We start from the raw sequence: 27,080 nt of genomic DNA, 5'->3' as shown, positions 1-27,080 counted from the left end.
GGCATTTGGGAGCACAGTAGGCACAGTATTCTGGGCAGCACCAGGAAAATACTGATTGGGTAGCAGAGTGGGGAGGATGATGATATTAGAAAAGTGAGGAATCTAAGATGACTGCAAACTCTGCAGAGACTAGATGCGGTTGAAAGAAGTTGTCTGGTCCGAATAGAGAAGATGGGGAAAGAAAACGTCTACATCAGAGGAGACATCACCTGGGAGGTACTGGATGTGAGAGGTATATAGTGCTGTATGTTTGTTAGTGTCCATGCAGCAAGTAAAATATGTCTTTAGTCCTAGGGAGAGCTTGTGTGTGTGTGTGTGTTTAGGGCAGATACGGTACTTTGAGAATATGGCACATATGTATTGGGGCTTGGGCCCCGGATTTTTTTAGACCCTAGCATCGCCCCTGGTTTGAGAAAATGCTGAATGTAGCAAAGTGCTGTGACATTCTTGATTCACAGTTCTTTGGACTACAAGTTGAACTGAAGATTCACTTTCCAACAAGACAGTGACTCTGTTTCACAGGATAGGGCACCGCTAAAGACTACCTATTAGTGCTGTTGATGTCACTGGGATCACTTCTAGGTGGAAGCCTCTGCCTAGCATAGCCCGGTATGTCACCAGATCACTGGAAGAAAAAGCCCTTGCCTTGCGCTATACAGCTCAGAGCAAGGGAGACCATCAGAGCATGAAATGATCTGATGCTCAAAACAGAGGGGCTGAATCGGGGAAGAGGTTATGTCCGGGTTCAACCCAGACAACATATTTAAGTACATAGAAGTGTATGTCAGGTCCTATAGCCGACCTACAGAGCATGCACAGTTTTTCATTACTGGTACTTTGCGATACTGAACACTATTTACATCAGTAATTTAATTTCCACTCAAGCATACATAACCTACCTTTTCTTACTCCTCTGGTTAAAGAGGAATTTTAGCTCATTCCTCAGTACAAAGCAGCTTCAGCTCTGTTATATCGGTGTGTTTCCTCCCATGAACTGCTCACTTCAGGTTCTTCCACAACATTTCTATTGGATTAAGGTCAGGACTTTGAAGTGACTATTACAAAACTTTAACTTTATTATTCTTTAACCATTCTTTGGTAGAACAACTTGTGTGCTTAGGGTGGTTGTCTTGCTGCATGACCCATATTCTCTTGAGATTCAGCTTACTGACATATGTCCTAACGTTTTCCTTTAGAATTTGCGGGTATAATTCAGAATTCATTATTCTATTTTTATTGTTGATGGTAAGCTTTACTGGCTAAAATACAGCAAAACAGGCCCAAACCCTGACACCACCACCACATGGAATGAGGTTTTATGCTGGAATGCAGTGTGTTCCTTTCTCCAAACATAACGCTTCTCATTTAAAGCAAAAAGTTTTATTTTCGTCTTATCTGTCCACAATATATTATCACAATGATCTTTAGCAAACTAGACATAGGCAGTAATGTTTTTTTTTTTTTTTTTTTTAATAAAGCAGGTTTATTCACGCAACCTTGTCATGCACACCATTCAGTGTCTTCCTGATGGTAGACTCACGAACATTAACATTAGCTGGGAAAGTAATAATGGTCTTGAATTTCCTCCATTTGTACACAATTAGTCTGACTGTGGATTGGTGGAGTGCAAACTTATTATAAATGGTTTCATAGCCTTTTCCAGCCTGAGGAGCGTCAACAACTTTTCTTCTAAAATCAGAAATCTCTTTTGTTCAATACACTTTCACAAACATTTATTGTGAAGACTAGGCTTTGATAGATCCCTGTTCTTTAAATATAATAGATTTCTCATTCACACCTGATCATTCCATTGATTTAAAATACATAACTCTAATGACAGCTTCAAATTATCTGCTATTGCTAAAGGTTCACATTCCTTTATCACTCTCAGACATGTGATACTGGATCATTTTTCTAGTCTATCATTTTTTACTCATTTGTTTGATTTGGCTATCTTTATCTACTTTTAGGACTCGGGTGAAAATCTGATTTAGGTAAAATTTATACAGAAATATAAAAAAAATTGAATTGTTCCCAAACTTTCAAGCATCACTGTATATATATTGTTATGGCAGTGGGTGTGGTAGACAATCTATATCTAAGGCACCTGCCCATTGGTAAAAGTGCCATAAATGCGCACAGATGATCAGCCATTGGCTGGTGTGAATTAGCGTGCGCTCTGGGAGAGTGCAGGAGTTGGGTCTACTGGGCTGCCGCTATAACAATATCTCCCACCCCCTTACACCCTCTTTTCTTTGGTCCAGATTGCTGCAGAAATTTCTTCAGAAGAATAGGGACATTAAAGGGGTTATCCAAGTTCTAGAATACACCCCCAGAGGTTATACTTATAGGCTTGTCCCCGTCACCACCTGCTATTGCCCCTCCCCCCCCCCCCGACACGGGATATTTTCATCCGCGCGACAGGGAGATGCAGAGGTGGCCGTGCCGGTATGAGAAGTGATGCGGGTGCCCGGGAGCGAGGCAAGTATAACCTCTGTGATGGGCCTGGGCATATGAGGGTGGATTCTAGAATTTGGATAACCCCTTTAATGTTTTCAGACAGCTCCAGAGATCTTTTTTCTAGGCTGCATCCTTTCCAATTAACTAAGAAGAAGGTTTTACTTCAGATTTTTTAATCTCCAGAATATTCTTGACTTCATATACATATTTAGTTCTGACTGAAGCTGGAGCAGAATTTCTGAAATGATTGTGCACAACTGGCTTGAGAAGAGAAACCTGAAAAGAGTTAGGAATATTCATACAGACTGAATTCAGTTGTTTCAACACCTCAAAAGGTCCAATGAACCGTACAATGAAAGTACATTCAGTTTTATATTTTCTCTGCAAAGCCAGACCTTGTTTCCAGGAGAAAATTGAGGTGCTTGCCATCAGCAGACATCTTAATGTGAGCAGAGGACTGAAGTAGAGAATTTTTTATTTAGTTTCTTTTCCAGATCATGGTAACGTTTTTGATGGTAGACTCTGTTGGAAATCCAGAAGAGGCAGGTAACGGAAGAGAAACTGATGGCCATAAACTATGAAGAAAAGTGTCTTCCTAAAAGAATCACTATAATAGCTGTGTAAGAAAATGCTCCCCAAGAGAGCAAAGGAGCCCACTCATCGTGACATGCAAGTGAAAATTGATCTGCCGTCACCCAGATTGTCGTGTACCTTGAAGAAGAAGGCAGGTCGATGATGTGCTGAAGCAGTGCATCTGCCTTGGTATTCTTGTCAGACTGATTAAAATGTTGAATGACCACCAAACTAGGCAAGAGTTGAATCATTTAGCTGACTTAAGATAAATTCTTGTGGTCTGTGAAGATAATGACAGGATAGCAGGCACTTTCCAGCAGATGATGTTGCTCCTTCAGGGCCAGTTTGATTAAGAACAATTCCCTGTCGTAAATGGAATAATTTTGTACTACCAAAGAAAAGGTCTTTAAGAAGAAACCACAGATGAGCATATTCCCACAGGTACCCTTCTTAGTAAGAACAGCTCCTGCTCCCACAGAGGATGCGTTCTCCTCCAGAAAGAACTGCTTGAAAACATATGTGCAGTGAACAATTGAAGAAGAAGAAAAGGCTTGTTTGAGTGTAAAGTAATTAACACTGAAGAGGACACTATACAGCTACAGATGGATCTGGATAGATTAGAGGCTTGGGCAGAGAAGTGGCAGATGAGGTTTAACACTGACAAATGTAAGGTTATGCACATGGGAAGGAATAATGCAAAACACCCGTACATACTAAACGCTGGGTAACACTGACATGGAAAAGGACCTAGAAATTTTAATAAACAGCAAACTAAGCAGTAACAACCAGTGTCAGGCAGCTGCTTCCAAGGCCAATAAGATAATGATTGCATTAAAAGGGGCATAGATGCCCGTGATGAGAACATAGTCCTACCACTTTACAAATCACTAGTCAGACCACACATGGAGTACTGTGTACAGTTCTGGGCTTCTGTGAACAAGGCAGACATAGCAGAGGTGGAGAGGGTTCAGAGGAGGGCAACTAAAGTAATTACTAGAATGGGGCAACTACAGTACCATGAAAGATTATCAACATTAGGGTTATTCACTTTAGAAAAAAGACGACTGAGGGGAGATCTAATAACTATGTATAAATATATCAGGGTGCACTACAGAGAGCTCTACCATCATCTATTTATTTCCAGGACTGTGACTGTGGCGAGGGGACACCCTCTGCGTCTGGAGGAAAGAAGGTTTGTACACAAACATCGAAAAGGATTATTTACGGTAAGAGCAGTGAGACCCTGGAACTCTCTGCCGGAGGAGGTGGTGATGGTGAGTATAATAAAAGAATTCAAGAGAGGCTTGGAAGAATTTCTGGAGTTTAATAATATTACAGGCTATAGCTACTAGAGAGGGGTCGTTGACCCAGGGAGTTATTCTTATTGCCTTATTGGAGTAGGAAGGAATTGTTCCTGTACCTCACAGTTTTTTTTTTGCCTTCCTCTGGATCAACGTGCAGGATAACAGGCCAAACTGGATGGACAAATGTCTTTTTCGGCCTTATATACTATGTTACTATGTTACTGAGAGACTGGAAGGCTGACTTGGCCTTTGGAGACCATTCCTTAGCTTTCACTCCTTTTTGGGTGAAAGCAGTGATAGAGGCAGTTAGGGTGGAATGAATTGTCTGCAGTAATTGGCAAAGCCCAGGAAGTGCTGGGTAACCTGAAGGCCTGTAGGATGAGGCCAGTCCAATACAGAAGATTACTTTTCGGTATCTATCTCAATATCATGATCAGAGATAATGTAGCCCAGGAAGGTTTTTCAAAGACACATTTGTCTGTTCACCCTGAGGCACTGAAGGACAGTAAGTATATGTCTCCAGTGCAAAGGCATGTTGGGCAAGACGATCAAAATGTTGCCAAAAATAAACCATAGAAATAAGAGATCATGAAAGGTACAGTCAGGTCCATAAATATTGGGACATCGACACAATTTTAACATGTTTGGCTCTATACACCACCACAATGGATTTGAAATTAAACAAACAAGGTGTGCTTTAACTGCAGACTGTCAGATTTAATGTGAGGGTATTTACATCCATATCAGGTGAATGTTGTAGGAATTACAGCAGTTTGCATATGTGCCTCCCACTTGTTAAGGAACCAAAAGTAATGGGACAATTGGCTTCTCAGCTGTTCCATGGCCAGGTGTGTGTTATTCCTTCATTATCCCAATTACAATGAGCAGATAAAAGGTCCAGAGTTCATTTCAAGTGTGATATTTGCATTTGGAATCTTTTGCTTCAACTCTCAAGATGAGATCCAAAGAGATGTCACTATCAGTGAAGCAAGCCATCATTAGGCTGAAAAAACACAACAAACCCATCAGAGAGAGAGCAAAAACATTAGGCGTGGCCAAAACAACTGTTTGGAACATTCTTAAAAAGAAGGAACGCACCGGTGAGCTCAGCAACACCAAAAAGACCCGAAAGACCACGGAAAACGACTGTGGTGGATGACCAAAGAATTCTTTCCCTGGTGAAGTAAACACCCTTCACAACAGTTGGCCAGATCAAGAACACTCTCCAGGAGGTAGGTGTATGTGTGTCAAAGTCAACAATCAAGAGAAGACTTCACCAGAGTGAATACAGAGGGTTCACCAGAAGATGTAAACCATTGGTGAGCCTCAAAAACAGGAAGGCCAGATTAGAGTTTGCCAAACGACATCTAAAAAAGCCTTCACAGTTCTGGAACAACATCCTATGGACAGATGAGACCAAGATCAACTTATACCAGAGTGATGGGAAGAGAAGAGTATGGAGAAGGAAAGGAACTGCTCATGATCCTAAGCATACTCATCATACACCTCATCAGTGTAGCATGGTGGTGGTAGTGTCATGGCATGGGCATGTATGGCTGCCAATGGAACTGGTTCTTTTGTATTTATTGATGATGTGACTGCTGACAAAAGCAGCAGGATGAATTCTGAAGAGGCGCTTCACAGAGCAGATGGACAATGACCCAAAGCATACTGCAAAAGCAACCAAAGAGTTTTTTTAAGAGTTTTTTAAGGGAAAGAAGTGGAATGTTATGCAATGGCCAAGGTAATCACCTGATCTGAATCTGATTGAGCATACATTTCACTTGCTAAAGATAAAACTGAAGTGAAAATGCCCCAAGAACAAGCAGGAACTGAAGACAGTTGCAGTAGAGGCCTGGCAGAGCATCACCAGGGATGAAACCCAGCATCTGGTGATGTCTATGGTTTCCAAACTTCAGGCTGTAATTGACTGCAAAGGATTTGCAACCAAGTATTAAAAAGTGAAAGGTGGATTTATGATTATTATTCTGTCCCATTACTTTTGGTTTCTTAACAAGTGCGAGGCACATATGCAAACTGTTGTAATTCCTACACTGCTCACCTGATTTGGATGTAAATCCCCTAAATTAAAGCTGACAGTCTGCAGTTAAAGCACATCTACTTCATTTGATTTAAAATCCATTGTTGTGGTGTATAGAGCCAAAAATGTTAGAATTGTGTCGATGTCACAATATTTATGGACCTGACTTTATATGGGGTCATTTATCAAACTGGTGTAAAGTAGAGCTGGCTTAGTTGCCCATAGCAACCAATCAGATTCCGCCTTTCATTTTCCAAAGGAGCTGTCCAAAATGAAAAGTGGAATCTGATTGTTTGCTACTGGCAACTAAGCCAGTTCTACTTTACTCCAATTTGATAAATGACCCCCATAATTTACAAAGTCCTGAAAAACCATCGTACCATTAGGCTAGTTTCACACTCATGGTATTGTTCCGTCATGCTGTTCTGTAAGAGAACAGCCTGCAGAGTTTTCTGGATCCGGCATTGTGGATGCTACCGCTATGCCCGCTGGACCGTTTGACTATAATGGGGTCTGGAAGAGATCCCACCACTACCTTCTAAATATGCCAGGATTCGGCAACACAAAAAAAGCTGTACTTAACAGGCTATGACTTTTAGGATACGGTCACACAGTCAGTTTTCCTGATGCCATTTAGGAAATCAAAACCAGGAGTGAATTAAAAAAAAGAAACAAAATCGTATTTGTCCTTTATACTTTCTCTCCTTTTATGATTCACTTCTGACTTTGACTTCTAATCTGGCATCAGGAAACCTCACTGTGTGGTTCATCTGTCAAGATTTCCATTATTAGACGGTAAAAATAATAGCGTATACGCCCTTATTTTTGTCATTAAGTTTGACAGAAACCAATATTAATAAGATTTAAGGATGAGCTGGATTTGGTCCGAACTTATTTTCATGTTATGTCATGTTTCATGTTAGTTTCGGATGAATTCATAAAAGTAGCGTTAGGGGGTGCCCAAGCAGAACGAGCAGAATGTCATTCTGTACTGGGCTGTGAATGAGGGTGGTTGGGTCTGCCAGAAAAACGATCTTAGGGAATCAGGGAGAGTGAAAAAACAATCAGGGACAGTCAGAAATCAATCAAGCTTATATTCTACTGCCAGGGAGAGAGAAGGTAAAGAGGATAGAATTACAAAAAAGAAGAGGAACATGTCTGTCTAGAATAGGGAGGCAGGGAAGCTGTCGGCCAGGGAGTGAGAACAGTGGAGCTATGGCTGCTGTGCCTCCTAGCAGAACTGCAGCTGCTGCAAACTTCAAAAGCAGCTACATGCAAGGAAATACTTTAACCCCCCCATTTTCACAGAAATCCAGAGATATTTGTCATATTATTTTTTTTATTTATTATTATTATATTTTTTTTGGGGGGGGGGGGGCCTGGGGGTGTGGAAGAAGCAAAAACTGTACCAACTCATGTTCTACCATCAATCTAGCATAGCATATAGAAATATAGAATACTTTTTGTTTTAGTTTGAAAAACAGTATACCATATAACAGTATTCATATCAGTGATTGAGAACAAAATATTAGGGATACATCTGTTTATTATCTCCACATACATAGAGTTCAGTTCCAATTTTTATTTTTTGTTTGTTGGGGGGGTATTGAATTTAATGAAACCAGAATACAGATGATCAGTACACCAATACACACAAGGGTAGCAATATACTTGTGAGTGTTCACGCAATATTAAGGGTCAGGCCTCAATAGTCCATTCCCGTACATTCAATTTCTACATGGTTGGAATTATTTTATTAATATTTTTATAATTTTTTTTATTATTATTTTTTTGGGGAACTTATTCAATTTAATTAAACCAGCATATATACCTGATTACTACAGCAAAACACAGGATAGGGCAGCAATCTACTTGTGAGTGATAACGTGATATTGAGGGTTAGGCCTCAGTTTTTGTTAATTCTATATCCACGCAATTAGAATTACATTTTTTGGGGGATTGTTAGCTTAAGAAATGTCAGGGCTATGGAAGGGTTCCAAACAAAAGACCCAGTGCCAAAATTCGGCCAATAGCAGTATTATTAGTAGTAGGCCACAGTTGTCTCTGCTGGCTTTGGAAGGGTGCAACATTATTGTTGAGGAGAATGAGGATAACGTGGAGGTGACTTTGGAGTGTGACAACGTTCAATGGAGCCAGGGGGTCACAGTGTTCCTCCTGCTCCTCCTCCTTGCAACCCCATAGAATGCTTTCATTGGAGCCCTCTCAGTCTTTACTGCCCATTCCTAGAGGGGTGCCTTCCTCCCCAACACTGTCCTATGGCAGATATGTTGAACACCTGTGTGAGAGCAGTCATCATTTGGGCTGCCCTGAGGAACAGTTTGGGGAGAAAGCTGGGGACACCATGCATACCTTTGTTGAAGGTGGTGGTAGTAATGGAATCTGTAGCCATGGCATTGGTGGTGGGGGCAGCGACACAGGGAGTCTGAGACATCGCAGAACAGGGGAAGGATGCCTAGGAGCTGACCATGATATCTCACAGTTTGATAAAAGCGGCAGGGAGGCTGAGGACTCTGATGACGATTGTGTGCTGGACAGGACCTGGTAGCCATCTTGCGATGCTGAGAAGGAGGCAGCAACATCCCCAAACAATATGGAATCTTTGTCATTGTCATCATCTTCTCCTGCTAAGATGCCTCCTTTTCCTTGGCTCTATCGTGAGACATTTATAATGAAATGTTTGGTCATAAAAAAATGTGCAGTCCCTGTAGTACCATTGCAGTACTGTCTTGTACTCTCCTGTGGCAGAGAATGCGGGCCATTCCTTGTAATTCTCGCTGTGAGGCAAGCTGCACTCCACAGTGGACACCTGGAGCAGCTGTTATGGGCAGGGACAGTACATGTCTTTCACGGCCCACTGGGTTGATGTTTTTTGCGGCAGTGGAGAGACAGCATTCCAGCAACATGGCCAGGTTCTTTGACCCCCTCCCACCATATCATGGGGCTGGCTCTCCATGGACACAGTTCTGTCCCCAACAGCAGCAGGGAACAGCATTACACTACCCTTCCTTCCTATTAGATGTGTCAAGTCAAGCATTGCCACACCATGTTGGAGCTGATTGACCTGGTCGAGAGTAGCCACACCAGTGAACAGTTGCAACTAAAGTACATCAAGCAGCAAACAATTTAGTGGCTATCACCCCGCCGACTTCATCTGGGAAAAGTGGTCAGCAACAATGGGTGCAACATCCTGGCCGCCCTGAATCTGGGGGAAATAATATATCCTCACTGCATGGCCTTTTTAAAAAAAATGCACTGACTTGCGCAAGGAGCTGGCAATGTACAGGAGACTGTCCCTCTTTTCCAATTGTTCCTCATCCCCCTCATATGTATTTTTTAGAGGCTGACACTCATACAACAGGTGGCAATGAAGGAGTAGGACAAAGAACAGCCAACACATCTTGTTGTCCACCCTGTAGCTGTTGGGGACCCACAATGAGAAACTTCCATGAGGGAGGTGGAGGAGATGCTGCCACTTGAGGAGGAGGAGGAGTCAGAGGAAAAAGAAAATGATCCTGACACTGGCCATGACAGGGTGGAAGTGGAAAGACCTGGCTCCTCAGGAAGGTTGGCCAGAATGGTGACCTGTAGAGTTACTTGCTTATAGAATGACAGGTGGCTTGGTGACATCAAGCAGTCAGATGATTACTGGATATGCATGCTTTTCGACCCTCGCTATCAAGGCAAAATGAGGGAATTTTTTTCCTCTCAAGGAAAGAGATGACAAATTACATTATTACCAGGAAACACTGGGTGAGATTTATCAAACTGATGTAAAGTATAATTGCTTAGTTGCCCATAGCAACCAATCAGATTCCACCTTACATTTTCCAAAAGAGCTGTGAAAAATAAAAGGTGGAATCTGATTGGTTGCTATGGGCAACTAAGCCAGTTTTACTTTACTCCAGTTTGATAAATCTCCCCCACTGTGTATGTAGCTTGCTGCAGCTTACAGCAAACATATGGCTGCCGCTAGAGTATCTGAGAATGAGGCCATTTTCCAGCCCCCACAGTGTCACCCCCCCCCCCACACACACACACACACACCTCCACAAGCAGCAGTAGCAGTAGCCATTTCAGTCAACTAAACAGGATGTTTAGCAGTTATTCCACGTGCAGCACCAGGCTGAGGCCAGTCAGCAAGCCGCCTCAATGCCCAGGTTCAAGATTTTAGTGTTGAGCGAATCAAAGTTGACGAGGTGGAATTTGATACGAATTTCAGGAAAAATTTGATTTGTCACGAAGTCGAATTTCCTCGAACTTTGTGGTAATAATTCAGATTTTTAGCAAAATGGCTGCTGCACATTTTAGAAAGAGGAAATAAGAAGCCCTGGAATGAGGGATCACTCATAATGCCATGCAGCCAGCCACTCAGCAGATAGCCAGCCCCTGTGATGTCACAGCCCTAAAAAAAAAAACTCATCCTGCCATTTTAAATTGAACTAAGTGCAATAGGTGCTAGAGACAGTGATTAGGAAACACATTTTTTTTGCCAAATATTACTTTTGATCAGTTCAGGAACAGCTTAAAGATAGTGTAGGAATATAATAGGGAGGCTTTATCTCTATCATAGAGAGCAGGGGCCAATTGAACATCGTAACGCTTGGCTAATAGAGAGGCTATTCTATTATACCTTGCTGCACTAATTGGGGTTAAAAAGTGTTCTAATACTACTGATTTTAGGTTGTTCGCATTCTTTTATACATAAGTAATTCTATCAATCCTTGATTCAGTTATTGTGTGAAATTGCGGTCTGATACTACAGATTTTTGAGTGTTCACGTTCTTTTACATACCGTATTTTTCGCCCTATAAGACGCACCGGCCCATAAGACGCACCTAGGTTTTTGGGGAGGAAAATAAGAAAAAAAAATTTAACCAAAAAGGTGTGCTTTTGGTGGGTTTGGAACTAATGGTGGTCTGTGGATGACGGACACTGTTATGGGGGAATCTGTGGATGACGGACACTGTTATGGGGGAATCTGTGGATGACGGACACTGTTATGGGGGGAATCTGTGGATGACGGACACTTATGGGGGGGATCTGTGGATGACGGACACTTATGGGGGGATCTGTGGATGACGGACACTTATGGTGGGATCTGTGGATGACGGACACTTATTGGGGGATCTGTGGATGACGGACACTGTTGTGGGTGGATCTGTAGCTTGCACTGTTACAGGGGGATCTGTAGCTGGCACTGTTACAGGGGGGCAATCTGTGGATGGCACTGTTATATATGTGCCATCCACAGACCCCCCACCCCATAACAGTGCTATCCACAGTGCCCCCCCAGCCCATAACAGTGCCATCCACAGACCCCCACCCCTTAACTGTGCCATCCACAGATTCCGTGTGCCCCCCACCGCCGCCGCATACAAATATAAAATGTATTATTGAATTAAAAGTTATTAAACATGCCCCCCTCACTCCTAATAGTACCGTATATCCGAATTTCTTCTGTATAATGCCGGAAGGCGGGCCGGGCGGCCGGCGCATCCCTCAGTGACGTCACTTGTCTGCGCCGCCTGCTTCATTCATAAAGCAGGCGGCGCAGGCACGTGACATCAGTGAGTGACGTGACGGCCGCCCGGCCTGCCTGCCGGCATTATACAGAAGAAATTCGGATATACGGTACTATTAGGAGTGAGGGGGGCATGTTTAATAACTTTTAATTCAATAATACATTTTATATTAGTATACCGGAGCGGTGGGGCGGGGCTATAGTACAGTGACCGCACCGCCCCACCGCTATTGCCGGCCCCCAGCTCCTCCTCCCAGTCCCTCCCCCGGCCCCCGCTCCGTACATCGCGTCCAGCGATGTTAAACTGTCAGCATTCGCCCTATAACATGCAGGGGGATTTTCCTCCCATTTTTGGGGAGGAAAAAGTGCGTCTTATGGGGCGAAAAATACGTTATATATAAGTAAATCCGTTAATCCCTGATTGTATAATTGGGATGAAATTGTGGTCTGATACTACAGATCTTAGGGTGTTCACGTTCTTTTTACATAATTCAATCCTCTTTAATTGTGTAATTGGGGTGAAATTGCTGCTCGATACTACAAATGTTGGGAGGTTCACATTCTTTTATACATAAGTACATCCATTCATTCTTAATTTTGGGGTAAAATACTAGCCTGATATTACAGATTTTAGTATGTTCACATTCTTTTATACATAATTCAATCCATTAATCCGTATTTGGGTAATTGGGGTGAAATTGCGGCCTGGTACTACAGATTTTAGGGTGTTCACGTTCTTTAAAAAAAAAAAGTAAATCCGTTAATCCTTAATTGTGTAATAAGGGTGAAATTGCTGCCTGATACTACAGATTTGGGGGTGTTAACATTCTTTTTTACATAAGTAAATCATTCGTACTTGATTCTTGGGTGAAATTGCGGCCCGACACTAAAGATTTTAGGGTGTTCATGTTCTTATATACATAATTCAATCGGTTAATCCTTAATTCTGTAATTGGGGTGAAATTGCGGCCTGATACTATAGATTTTGGGGTGTTCACATTATTTTATGCATAATTAAATCCATTAATCCTTAATTGTGTAATTGGGCTGAAATTGCGGCCTGGTACTATAGATTCTGGGGTGTGCGCTCTTCTTTTTTAAATACGTAAATCTGTTAATCCTTAATTGTACAATTTTGGAGTGTTCACGTTCTTTTATGCATAAGTACATCCATTCATCCTTTATACTGGGGTGAAATTGCAGCCTGATACTACACATTTTAAGGTGCTCACATTCTTTTATACATACTGTAATTCAATACATTAATCCTGAATTGTGTAATTGGGGTGAAATTGTGGCCCGATACTACACTATACATAATTCAATCTATTAAACCTTAATTGAGTAATTGGGGGGAAATTGTGGCCTGATACTAAACATTTTGAGGTGTTCTCGTTCTTTTATACATAAGTAAATCCATTCATCCTTGTTTCTGGAGTGAAATTGCGCCCTGACACTACTGCTATTTTACACTTACAGTTACTGTTACAGTACAGTATGTCTGACAGACAGGTGCCAGGCCCTTCTAAAGGAACGGGCAGTGGCCAGCATTCGTATTTTGACCAGCAACCCAGCTGTCCTTGAATGGTTCACTCTGCCTTCAAAATCATCTCAACTGACATCAGCCAGGAGTCAGTGGGTTCTGCATGTCTGCATGTCCTAAACATGTTACCATGGCCTGCAGCATCTCCAGACTTGTCTCCCATCAAGCATATCTGGGACATCATTGGTCAGAAATTGCAAAGTTAGCTGCTTGCAGCAGATCTTGATGATCCGTGTACCGAAGTGCATTAAGCATAGCAAAACATTCCTTAGACATCTATTGACAACCTCATTAATAGCTTGCCAAGGCATGTAACTGCGTGTAATTCTGCGTGTGGCACCCATACTCGATCATGAATAAATCTATATGTTTTGAATATTTTTTTTCAACTTCTTTATCATTTGCATATCATTAACATGTCTATTTGTTCTCTGATTTCCTTAGCAGCTGTCTTTGTTAATGAATCATATTATTAGACTTGATGCTATCTTTTCTGCACTTTTACAAAATGTAGCAACCTTGGGCAAATGACTTTGTCATTCCAAATTTTGTCATGAACTATGCAAGGCATGTAGCTATTTCAATGCATATTGCTGTCTATATTAATAGTACAAGATAAGAAAGCAATATTATGAAAGGGGCTTTAACAAAACTTTGAAATCAGGATGAAATCATTTCTAAAAGAAATAGTTCTTTAGAAAGTTTTAGTGTTCATTTGAAGTTTTGTCTTTGAAAAACAAAAACAGCAACTCTCAGGAAAGGTTTGTCAGCAGATCGGCTTTGTAAAGAAGAGTGAATCTCACAACAGGAAAGCAGTAAAAGTTGCCCTGAGGCTTCTGTGTCTTTTGTTGTCCAGGCGGACGATGAAAAAAAACATGCAATAAAGCAATTTGTTTTAACCTCATCCGTCAAAGCCCCCTTTATACCAGACACACAGCTTGGAAGAAGGAGACACACCGGATTACACTAAAGGAGACAGTATAATGCAAAAAGAACAAGGAGATGTATGAATATCATTAGTTTAGGAGCAACATTACCAAAGATGCTCAACCTGCTGTCTCGCTATAAGTCAAGGCAAGCCAAAGTTTGCAGAATGGAAAGGTCATTAGTGTATCTAGTTTAAACTTATGAGAAACATGTTGGCTATAAAATGTTTTTCACAATACATAAAAAGCTGGCTGTACATATGAGAAAGCTGTTGGCCAAACTTTTCTCCCAACATCTGCTGTCACAGAAGAGTCTGAAGGCCTCTCTGTAGTCTGTACACGTTAGATAGTTGGCTGACCCTGCTAAAACTGGTGGGCTTGATTGACTTTTAGCTAATGTGTATTGCTAGCTGAAGGCCAGGTCTATGTGGCAGCTTCTGCTGAGTGGAGTTTGCTGTTGCTAATGTGTCTTGTGCTTGACGTTCAATGGTCACTAGATTAGGACTACGCGAAAGAATGACCCTTTATACCTCAATAATTCACCCAAGTTGAATCTCGAAAATGTCCATATTTCTGTGGTATAGTCTTATTATGTGTGTGGCTTATCAAAAAGGGGGTGTTTCTATAGACATTTGGATATAAACCTTGCAAGCGAGGTGAGGTTTGGGAGACTGGGAATGTGAAAGACCTACATAGGAATACAACTTTCTATCATAGCATCCTGGATTCTTCTCAGAATAATAGGCTGTCATTTCTTTTCAGAGTGTACACTGAGGCAGAATTTGCAGAGTCATCTGATATCCCAGGCAACCACTTTAAAAATTAAGGAATTGCCTATTCATAACTAATATACTGCTTTCTTATTTTCACTCTACATCTCACTTTGTTCAGTTCAGTTCTTTTTCAGTAAGAAAGTTTTGATCATGGAGCCAAATGGAATCTGAGTGACCCCACTGACATGCAAAGGGATCAACCTGAGTTCTATCAAGGTGTCCATTGTTTTTACAGGCTGAGCTATTCTTGTCATCAACCCTGAATACAGATGGGAACATTTCCCCACAGCTGCAGTAAAGAAATAAGGTTCCCGCTGCAATGCAAAATGGTCAGCAGTTTATGGCAGCCTGTATTCTACCACCGCAACAGGTTCAGTCATAAGTGAACGATTATGAATAAACAGAACTGGAACCAAAAAGTCTGTAACTCAGCTGCTGGACCTCATCTATATCAAATAATTTTTTAGAGAAACCCTTTTTTGTTATGAATTCTAATAGTATATCTTCAAGTTCTACACATAAATCTGATCTCTGTCACAAACAAACAATGAAATATACCATTTAGAGTTACATATTATTAAGAACTTTCCTTTACCAACCTGGAAGATTCTTACTAATTAGGAATTTCACAATAAAATGAGACCTCATAAATGACAAATTGCAGCCTGTTTCAAAGGCAAATGGGGGAAAAAGGCCAGTTTATTACATTATAAGAGTTCATAAGCCACTGGATGATATACCCGTAATAGTCCTCAGAGAGCCAGACTAAGTGCCTGCGGGAAAGGATGAGGTCTTCCTTTTAAGGCAGCAGACAAACAGTCTCTTCTAACAAATGTTTCCTCCCTCCCTAAGAAGGCGATGCATTTAACTAGGAAAGAGTCTGGTGTTATACTTTGTGCAGATGGTTATTACATTGACATTAAACAAGCCAAAATCTCTGACTTCTCAGCACTAACCCTGGGGCTACCAAAGATAATAACAGACTTTTCATTCTTTTAGTAGACTAGTATGGGAAGGGCGGAGGCAAAACAGCAAACAATACATTTGACAGTCAAGAATGAAATGGAAAACCTAACTAGGAAAAAAGGGTGTGTGGGCAATGGTGATCTGTTTGACCTCTCTGCCCTAAATCCTCCTGACCTTTGCAAAACAATACATTGAAAGATGATACATAAGTCTGAATATTCTGCTTTGTTTGTATAGAAATTTTCACAATATATATCAAACTAAATGTATATTTCTGATGTTTTTATAGTACTTCCTTTTCGAGTGGAAATCTATTTTGATAAAAAATCTACATCTAATAGAAGTGTAGAAGGGAAGAGCAGAACTTTCCCTTTGGGCAGCTCACGTAACACATCTTCTGGATTTTCAAAGAACGGATGACATGGTAAAGACCGCATTGAAGTTACACAGCTTTCTCGCCCTTCTGAAGGTACAGTACATAAGAATATTATATATAATTATTTTGTATATAATCTGGGACAACCATAAAAATGCATAATTCTCTGCAAGTGTTGATCTTGTATGGCAGTGCTTGAAAGACTTTGGGCACAGATCCAAGTGCTACAAGTGACCATGGTAGATACTTGGGGTAATATTTCTCCTTATGGAGAGCACCTAGTAGACATAAGGAGTTTTATAGGCCAAGGAATGCTGCTCTGGATTCTTGTAAAAAATATGAAAATTACCTCCATATCCAAAAGGAAAAGAAGTTGTTGTTCTGGGTGATTGCCTCCCATATGTGCAGAACAGGGAGAACTGCCATAACTAGATGAGAAGCCTTCGGAGGGGGTGGGTGGGGGTTGGGTTACAATTGGCTAAAAAGTGTAAAGAGTTTTTTAGGCATCCCTCATGGCTTTCACCTCAGTTTAAAAGAAAAGAAAAACATGATAATCTGGAAATGTCGTACAAGCGTCATACAAGACAATTGATATGCAATCTATTTTATGAGATGTGCAATAAAAATGAGGTATAGACTACTTTTTGCAACCGACATAATGTAGTTAGAGACAAAATATTATATTAAAGTTTTAAATTGATGCTCTATTTTATTGCTACCAATGTTCCATGAAAATTAATATCACATAGACATTTTATCAGCTGCAAAACAACATTTTGAGAAGTTCTGTGGGTGATTTTGACACTGCAAAGATCATCTGAGAGTTTATCATTAGTCATCTAGTGGCTCAACATTTTTAATCACATTGCTCCGATCGACTGTCTGAAGCATTGAAGGATAATATTGTGTTTATACATATGTTAGTTCTTTTCTGCCAGGTTTCTCTTTCTTCTTGATGGCTTTTAGAGCTTGGTTACTCAGGACCTACAGTATGTAAGAATTCTTGGTATGTGGAGAGCACTCCCCTATAACACAATCGTAGATTGACTTTTCATGACATCGGTACTTCCTTTAGGTTGTATATTTAGTCAATAATATAAAGTGGGTCTTTCAAAAACTATTTCACTATTTCCCAATCTGTGGACTGTGTGGTTACCACTTTAACACTGGATGCCTGTAGTAGTTCAACAGGACTCAAAGGCTTGCTCACATGATAGATTAATTTGAAAAACTGTTGAGAAAGTATTACAGAGAAAGCACTGCATGGGACCCAATTTGAAAGGACATTCCTTACGGATTTACAATTTGCATACAAACCTATCAGATAAAACGAACATGGATATCAGGTGGTGCCCAACCAGTTTTGCCTTCTAGCTCAATCAAAGGCTACATGTCTCTTACCACAAAGGAGCAACAGTGCAGTACCGAAAGATGAGGCAGAGGCGCAGTCAGACAGGCAAAAGGCCAGGTCAGGCAATCTGGATCGGCAATAGGAGAGTCAAGACAAGCTGGCAGGGATCCAACGAGTAACAGAATCCAAGAGCACAGGTACGAGTCAGGAACACAGGAACACGAGTGGTTATCAGGAACCTAAGCAGAGCACAAGGACCTTGACACTGAGGCATCTGGAAAGGGGGCTAAACCAGTTATATATGTGCATGAGGGCTAGGATTGGTCAGCAAGATCACATGACCTAACCCATAAAACCCAGGAAGTGACGCACGCTGGCCCTTAAGGAAGTGCTGCAAAAAACCAGGCCAAGGCTGAGATGAAACTGTGGAGCGGATCTTCAGAACCACAGCACCTACACAAACAGCAGGGGAACAGCGGCACATAGCAGCCGCTGTTTCACATACCACCAGGACCAGAAAAGTGATGCATGTGTAATTCTGTAGAATCAACAATGCCTTGCTATCTTCCATACAGACCTGGAGATAATTTCAGACCAAACCATAAGAGAAATCCACGAAACTTCAAATGAAATTAAAAGTAATGCTTGAGAAGGAGCCATCAACTTAATTCCTAACTAATAAGTGGATCCATTAAACTAAAATAAGTTTTGCACTGGCCAGACTAGAATGGAGTTTAAAGGGTTATTCCCATCACATACAATGTGGGAATATCGCTGAGAACCGCACCTATAAGGAGAACGGAGTGGGGAAAGCTGAGGCTAGAGGACCCAGGTTTCCCGGGGTCCGTCCATCACCAAGCGCTGCTCCCCACTGCTCCCATACAAATGAATGGGAGCACTCTGCGCACGCGCGGCCCCTGCTGCCATTCATTTCTAGGGGGCAGATGGAAATAGCCATTTTCAGCGGCCCCATTGAAATGAATGGAGGGAGGCTGCGCTTGCGCAGTACGCCCTCCATTAGTTTCTCTGCTCCGTTTTTGTTGTAGGTGCAGGTCCCGGAGGTGGGACCCGCACCTATCAGACAATGGGGGCATATCCTAGCAATATAGCCCCATTGTATGTGATGGCAAAACCCCTTTAAAGGATCTGCTCATTCTTCACCCAAAATGGACCCAATGAAAAGCCAAGGTTACAGTCCCATAAATTGTCACCGATTGGCTACAGGAATGCTGATAAAACTAAAGTGTAGTGAGGAACACAGCCAGGGGTTGTCATCAGGAAAGTGGTCATGATATTGCAAGCTGGAGGATGAGACATACATAGATATAGTCAGAGGACGAGCCAAGTTCAAACTCAAAATAAGTAAAAACTAGTAAAACAACAAATATAAACAGCAAGCAAGCTGGAGCCACAGCCACCAGAAGTGACCTATCGCTGTAACAGCGCAAGGTGAGTAACACCTCGACAAAACATATGGGTTCTTTATTAATGAATGCAGAAATTGATTCTCCTACAAGATACTGTAAATAAATTGAGCAAAAGGACCACCAAGCCTCCTTGGATGCCCTCAATGCATTCTAATGGGCAAGAATAAAGGCCATTTGGTAAAGCAAAGCTTAGAATGATCAAATGCTAGCAAGCCTGCTGCCTGCTCTCTAGACACAAAGATACAGAGCCATACTGCTGGCTGCCCATCTCTCTGCACCACATTTTTTAGCCCTTCAGCACCTGCTGCATGAGAAATGATTTGGTAATATCAATCATGAAGACCGGCCATCAGACATATCTTTGAATCTGTCTATGTTGCATTTATTTTTAGGCTGATAAACCATGTTTCCACATCAGCAACGAGACTTTATGTCAGCCACACCCAACTACTCCCATAGGCTTTACAGAACAGCATACCATTGCAGGAGCTAGCAAGATAGACAACCTATTGCTCAGGCAGAAAATGAGGCAAACAGCACAGCACGTACATCAGATGCTGATTAACACATTAGAAACAGTCTAGAAGCTGCATACAGAACTAAAGGAGGGGCTTACCCTTGCAGTCTTCAGAATGAGGTGAGGTTCAGTGAAGAATACCTGAGCCCACTGCTAGAGTGCAGGAACCGTAGAAAACATGAGGTAAGTGTATCGGTGCCTGTCCCGCACAAAGTAGTGAAGGAGTGGTGGGCATCGGCCGCGGGCGTAACACAGAGACTAAAGCAGGGCTTTATTAAAACGGGTGTCTAAAACACTGGTCTTAACCACTTCCGGACTGCCCATTGGATATAAACGTCCTATGGGTGGTTGTTTATCTCGAAATGGACGTTCTAAATCATCCATTCAGAGATGGCAGCTCCACGCTAATCGTGCAGCTGCCAAACTGGAGTGAAGGCAGGGACAGTTCCCAGGTGTCCCCGCCTTCTAGATCGCTGTATACACAGCGATGCGCTTCCTGTGTGACTGCTGGGGGCGGGGAAATGCAGGAACTGTCGGGTCTTCCACAGACCTCGATCAGCCCTGCACTGAGGCTGTACAGCGCTGTATAATGCTGTACAGCCTCTATGGGGGGTGTATTTACCCTGTAACTGGGGCTACTAGGAAAAAAGTTAAGTTAAATGTCCCCCAAAGGTTTTGTATGACCTTATGAGGGACGCAAAGTGTAAAATATAAAAAAATAAAAATAAAAAAATAACATCCATGACGGCCGACTCTATAAATATATCACATGATCCACCCCGTCTGATAAACACCATAAAAAATACAATAAAAACTGTGTAAAAAAAAGCAATTTTTGTCACCGTACAAAAAAGGATAATTTTTCTGGAATCAACAATCCTATTATTGTGTAAAACTTAAATAAATAAGGAAAAGTATACATATTAGGTATCGCCACGTCCGTAATGATCTGCTCTATAAAAATGTCACATGACCCCTCAGGTGAACGCTGTAAAAATAAATAAATAAAAGCTGTGGTAAAACAACCAATTTTTTGGTCACCTTGCTCCATAAAGTGTAATAATGAATGATCAAAAAATCATATGTACCCAAAAATGGTACCGATAAAAACATCAACTCTTCCTTCAAAAGATTAGCCCCTGCGCAAGATGATTGGCTATGGCGTTCCGAAAATGGAGACACAAAAACATAATATTCTTTTCAAAAATGCTTTATTATGTAAAACTGAAACGAAGAAAGTAGACATATTTGATATCATTGCATCTGTAACAACCTGCTCTATAAAAAATAGCACATGATCTACCCTGTCAGATGAATGTAGAAAATAAAAAATAAAAACTGTGCCAAAACAGACATTTTTTGGTTACCTTTGCCAAAACAGACATTTTTTTTTGAAAAAACGTAATATAGAGCAATTCAAAATCATATGTACCCAAAAATAGTACCAATAAAACTGGCACCTAATCCCCTAGTTTCCAAATTGTGAGTTTCTAATGTAAGGGTGCATCAGGGGGGCTTCAAATGGGACATGGCATCTAAAAACCAGTTCAGCAAAATCTGCCTTCTAAAAACCATATGGCGCTCCTTTTCTTCTGCACCCTGAAATGTGCCCTTACATCAGTTTATGACCACATGTGGGGTGTTTATTAGTGTTGATCGAGCACCAAAGTGCTCGGGTGTTCGGGTCGAACACCTTGGGATGCTCGGGTGCTCCCGAGCACCCTAGCACAATGGAAGTCAATGGGAGAACCCGAGCACTAAACCAGGCACCCCCTGCTCTGAAGAGGGGAGGGTGTCTGGTTCATAGGAAAAGGTCAGAAATTGATGGAAACACCACTGAAATGGTTCTAAAACAGCATGGGGAGGATGTCTGGATGCATCTTGGACTCCCAGGTCGCTGCTGGGAACGATGTTGTCCGCGACTTTAACAGACTCACAATAATACGCACAAAACCAAAGATAAAATCGATTTTAGAGGAAAAATTACAAGGAAGAGGCACTCTGATATAACCTGTATATCACATAAAGGATGGCCTCATTCACATTGTGGTACAATTGTTCAGGTAGTGAGACTCATAAAACTTATGCACTAAGTGAAAGGGCTGCCAAAAATTACAAGGAACCGGCACTCCAATACACCCTTTATTACACATAAAGGAGGGCATCATACACCCTTGAAAAATTATGATTAATGGCCTGCTGGTGACCCTCAAAAACATTAGGAGCAAGGGCATGCTGGTGACCCTCTAAAACATTACGGGCGAGGGCCTGCTGCTGAGCTTACCATCTCAAACATTAGGGGTGAGGGTCTGCTGCAGAGCTGACTCTCTAAAACATTAGGGGCGAGTGCCTTCTGATCAGAGCATCGAAAAAATTAAGGACGAGTGGCTGCTGCTGAGCTGACCATTGAAAAAATTATGGGCCAGGGCCTGCTGGTGAACTGACCCTGTAAAACATTATGGTTGAGGGCCTGCTGGTGAGCTGACCCTCAAAAACATTATATGCAAGGGCCTGCTGGTGAGCTGACCCTCTAAAAGATTGTAGGTGAGGGCTGCTGTAAGCTGACCCTGTTAAACATTATGGTTGAGGGCCTGCTGGTGAGCTGACCCTCAAAAACATTATATGCTTGGGCCTGCAGGTGAGCTGACCCGCTAAAAGATTGTAGGTGAGGGCCTGCAGGTGAGCTGACCCTCTAAAACATTGTAGGTGAGGGCTGCTGTAAGCTGACCCTCTAACACATTACATGCGAGGACCCGCAGGTGAGCTGACCCACTAAAAGATTGCAGGTGAGGGCCTGCTGGTGAGCTGACCCTCTAAAGCATTATATGCGAGGGCCTGCAGGTGAGCTGACCCTTTAGGAGCAAGGGCAGACTAATAAGCATGTTAATATGATGGAAGATGAGGAGGACAAGAAATGGAACATTAAACCATATACCTTTTTTTGTGGTGTAAGGGGTGCATGGGAATACAGTGCATTCAGTACATTATAAAAAACACATTTAAAGTGCCTTTATGTTCAGCCGTTTCTCTCTAGTGGAGTAGAGAAGTCAGGGGCAATCCAGGCCTTGTTCATTTTTATAAGAGTCAACCTGTCAGCATTTTCAGTTGCCCTTATCAGTTATTATGCCCCCAGCAGCACTAAATACCCGCTCTGACAAAATGCTGGCAGCAGGGCAGGCCAGCAACTCCAAGGCATAGAGCGCCAGTTCGTGCCATGTGTCCAGCTTGGACACCCAGTAGTTGTAAGGCACAAAGGGATTATTGAGGACGCTGACACGGTCTGCTATGTACTACTTCACCATCTTCCATACTGTTTTCCTCCTCGTGACACTAGGCCACGCATCAGGGTGAGGGTGCTGGCAGGGTGTCATGAAACTGTCCCAGGCTTTGGAGAGTGTTGCCCTGCCTCTGTTGGAACTTCTGCCTGTTCCCCTTGTCTCCCCTCCTCGGTTGCTCAAGGAACTACATACTCTGCCGCCAGCGTTGTCAGCTGGAAATTTTTGGAGCAATTTTTCCACAAGGACCTTCTGGTATTGCATCATTTTTCTCATCCTCTCCACCACAGCAATGAGAGAAGTTCTCTTTGTACCGGGGGTCGAGAAGGGTGAACAACCAGTAATCCGTGTTGTCCAAAATGTGTAAAACGCGTGGGTTACGGGAAAGGCAGCCTAACATAAAGTCAGCCATGTGTGCCAGAGTCCCAACAGGCAAGACTTTGCCATCATCATCAGGAGGATCAATCTCAATCTCCTCATCCTCCTCTTCTGCCCATCCACGCTGAACAGATAGAATTAAACTTCCATGGATACTACTTTCTGTAGCGGAGGCAACCATCTCCTACTCCTCTTCCTCATCATCATCCAATTTGCTCTGAGAAGATGAACTGAGGGTGGTCTGGCTATTACCCTGTGTAAAGTCTTCCCCCATTTCCACCTCTTCCACATGCAAAGCGTTGGCCTTAATTGTGAGCAGCGAGAATTTGAGTAGACACAGAAGTGGGATGGTGGCGCTGATAATAGCGTTATCGCCGCTCACCATCTGTGTTGATTCCTCAAAGTTTCTTAAAACCTCACAGAGGTCAGACATCCATGCCCACTCCTCGCTTGTGAAGAGCGGAAGCTGACTGGAAAGGCGACGACCATGTTGCAGCTGATATTTCACTACTGCCCTCTGCTGCTCACAAAGCCTGGCCAACATGTGGAACGTGGAGTTCCAGCGCGTGGTCACGTCGCACAACAGTCGGTGAGCTGGCAATTATAAGCGCTACTGCAGTGTTGACAGACCAGCGGAAGCTGTCGATGACTTGCAGAAATGGGCACACACGCGGCGCACCTTCACTAGTAGTTCAGGAAAATTGGCGTAGGTTTTGAGAAACCGCTAAACCACTAAGTTGAAGATGTGGGCTAGGCATGGGATGTGTGTGAGCTTGCCGAGCTCCAAAGCTGCCACCAAGTTACAGCCATTATCAGACACAACCATGCCTGGTTCTAGGTTGAGTGGCGAGAGCCACAGCTCAGTCTGGTTTCTTATCCCCTGCCACAGCTCTGCGGCGATGTGCTCTTTGTCACCTAAGTAGATCAGCTTAAGCAAGGCCTGTTGATGCTTCCCCACTGCAGTGCTACGCTGCTTCCAGCTACTGACTGATGGCTGAATGGTGCTGCAAGAGAATAATTCTGAGGTGGAAGTGGAGGAGGTGGAGGAGGAGAAGTGGGGGTTGGAGCCAGTAACGGTTGTGGCGGAAACCCTGATGGAAGTAGGGCCCGCAATCCTTGGCCTTGGTAGCAGCTGTGCCATCCCAGGGTACAACTCTCTCCCGGCCTCCACAACAATCACCCAGTGTGCCGTCAGGGAAATGTAGTGTCCCTGGCCGAAAGCACTTGTCCATGTGTCAGTGGTTAAGAGGACCTTCCCAGTAACTGTGTTGTTCAGGGCACGGGTGATGTTACAGGACACATGCTGGTGTAAGGCGGTCACGGCACACCGTGAAAAATAGTGGCAGCTGGGGACTGCATAACGAGGGATGGCCGCTGACATCAGGCTGCAGTAGGCTTCAGTGTCCACTAGCCTAAATGGCAACATTTCCATGGCCAGTATTTTGGAAAGTTGCACATTAAGTGATATGGCCTGTGGGTGGGTGGCTGGGTATTTGTGCTTGCTTTCAAATGCCTGGGGTAATGACATTTGTACGCTGCGCTGGGACACGGAAGTGGTCGCTGACGGTGCTTGCGAAGGTCCAGGTGCAGGGCAGGAGGTGTCCTGGCCTGCGCCTTCGATGGGGGATTGGCCAGCACGTAACACAGGGGAAGAGGAGGCAGTGGTGTGAGCCGCAGACACAGATTGTAGACCCAGGCGTTTGGCCCAACTATTACAGGGCTTTGATGCCATGTGGCGGATCATGCTGGTGGTGGTGAGTAGTGTTGAGGGCTAATATTCGAATAACAAATTATAATTGCGAATATTGGCACTATGAGAATTCGCTAATATTTTGAATATAGTGCTATGTATTCATTATATCGAATATTTGTCATTTTTTACATCTGAACATGTGATTTCTCCCTGCTTCTTGCTTGTGGGCCAATAACGTCATTGGCCCCCAAGCAAGAGGCAGGTAGGAATCATCTGTTCACTTCAGATGGAAAAAAATGACGAATATAAAAAAATAATAATATATAACACTATATTGAATATAGTGCTATATATTCGGTTTTTAGAATATTTATAATATTCTAAAAAATGAATATATAGCAATATAGCGAATATTATGTAATAATTATGTAGTAAGTCAGTGATAATATCTGACACTGGAAAAGCTGGGTAACAACTCAGTGTAGATCACGAGTTATTACCCAGCTTTCCCAATGTCAGATATTATCCTAGTGTAGATCACAAATATTCTAATTGCGAATTTTCCATGCAAAAGGCTACACTAATAAGCTTGTCATAAGAATCAGTCTAATACTTTTGTCAGAAGACTAGGAAACCAATAGAGGGCGCTATTGATTTTTGAACAGAGCCCTCTATTGGTTTATAGTCTTCTGACAAGAATATTTGTCTTGTCATAAGACTGTGAAACCAATAGAGGGCTCTATTCATAACTCAAAAGCACCCTCTATTGGTTTTAATAGTCTTATGACAGCTGAAAAACAAAGCAGATTCTGTTCATTTGCATGTCTTTCCCATATGCCATGTTTATGCAAATGAGTTGTTACATGACAAAACTGTGTATAAAGGTTATTGAATATTATGTTAGGACAATCAGAAAATTTGTTGTCGGCCTAATGATATTGATCTAGGTGTGCAGGTCCACCCAAGCCATCCAGTAGATGCAAAATAACTTTGAGGTTTACTGGTTCTCAGTCAGATAAGAGCTGGTTTGGAATATCTCATAGTGCACAAGGCTACCATTGTAAGGTATGCTGACTGTTATCTGCCTCATGGATAGATGGATGGCTTGTATATATCTGGCTTTTGGCATTCAACCTTTGTGTGGTTGTCTATTGTACATAATACAAGTGTTTGTACATAATAAGAGTTTAAGACGCATGCAGCTATACTCTTAATGCTGTTGCCAAACCATTTTGATGGGGTTTCCATCAATTTATAACTTTTTTTATGAACCAAACACCCTCTTCTCTTCCGAGCAGATGGTGCCTGGTTGTCTCCCATTGACTTCCATTGTATTCAATTGTATTCGAGCACCCGAATAATTTGGCCGGGCACCAGGATCTGCCGAGCATAGCGATGCTCGAGCTGAATAGGTGCTCACGCATCACTACTCCCCATTCATTGCTCTGCTAGATTTATATCAAGCTGACATCTCAAGGGGCGTGGCTTTTCTGCTGGAGCTCTTTCCCTATTACAACTCAGTAGGCAGTTGAAGGATGAAACTGAGCATGTGCGACCATCTCAGTGAGCAGGTCAAAGACATAATAAAACAAACAAACAGCAGATGGCACTGTACATGTGTTTTTGAATAGCTTGTGGTCCACTAAAAGTCCTTTTCCTTGTCAGCGTTACCAAGTGTTTAACCATTTAGTATACACTAGTGATTTGTATTTTCCCATCCCATGTGAATAGCCTCCAATAAAGAGACCCTGGTACATACAGGAATGATTAGCCTTCAGTAACTAAATACTGGTACATAAAGTGATCAAGGGCCAGGTGGCAGTTAGGTGTGTGGTGCTGGTCGATGATTGCTGGAAAATGGCCATGGGCAAGAGCCACTACAAAAAATAGCATTTTTTTTTTTGAGGGCCCTGATTTGCTTAAACTGCCACTGAT

This window comes from Bufo gargarizans, chromosome 10 (genome assembly GCF_014858855.1).
Source record: "Bufo gargarizans isolate SCDJY-AF-19 chromosome 10, ASM1485885v1, whole genome shotgun sequence".
Taxonomy (NCBI): domain Eukaryota; kingdom Metazoa; phylum Chordata; class Amphibia; order Anura; family Bufonidae; genus Bufo; species Bufo gargarizans.
The sequence above is the reverse complement of the archived record's forward strand: the minus strand, read 5'-3'. Positions refer to the sequence as shown.